The 486-nt window shown below is 40.1% G+C and overlaps 1 protein-coding gene across 1 annotated transcript in view; it reads left to right on the top strand.

Annotated features, from left to right (window-relative positions):
- LOC119587677 overlaps positions 1-486 on the top strand; it is a 19,636-nt gene that overhangs the window by 3,881 nt on the left and 15,269 nt on the right. The window lies entirely within an intron of this gene.

The raw sequence follows: 486 nt of genomic DNA, 5'->3' as shown, positions 1-486 counted from the left end.
GTTTTGCTTTGCTATTTGTTGACGTCAACTGCATGAAAACGTCAAGTCAAGTTGCCAATTCGGTTTTCATTCTTAAGGCCACGTACAGGAGGCATTATAAATATTCCCACTGTGGAAGCAGCCATTGCGGACAACGAGTCAAAAATCAAACGATTATATTATGTGACAGTAAGGCCTTATCCTTACAATGTATCTCCCCCCGTTAACGTAAAAAAAGAAAAGAAAAAAGACTTACATTGACATTTTGACTTGGTAATTGGCAAACTTTGTTTATAAGCTAAAGTTTCTTAGGTACGAGTAGCTTGGGGTTGTTAGCTGGCGGTTATGACCAGAACTTGGATATTAACAGTTTACCTACATGTTGCAGTAACGGCAGAACTCATTCAAGTTGCATAATCCGTCTTGAACATGCAACTAACACAACCCACGTTAGTCATGTTGGGAGAGCTTCAAAATCTACACTCTGGACGCTAACAGCACAGCCAG

This window comes from Penaeus monodon, chromosome 23 (genome assembly GCF_015228065.2).
Source record: "Penaeus monodon isolate SGIC_2016 chromosome 23, NSTDA_Pmon_1, whole genome shotgun sequence".
In the NCBI taxonomy this organism is placed as follows: Eukaryota; Metazoa; Arthropoda; class Malacostraca; order Decapoda; family Penaeidae; genus Penaeus; species Penaeus monodon.
The sequence above is the reverse complement of the archived record's forward strand: the minus strand, read 5'-3'. Positions and strand labels throughout refer to the sequence as shown.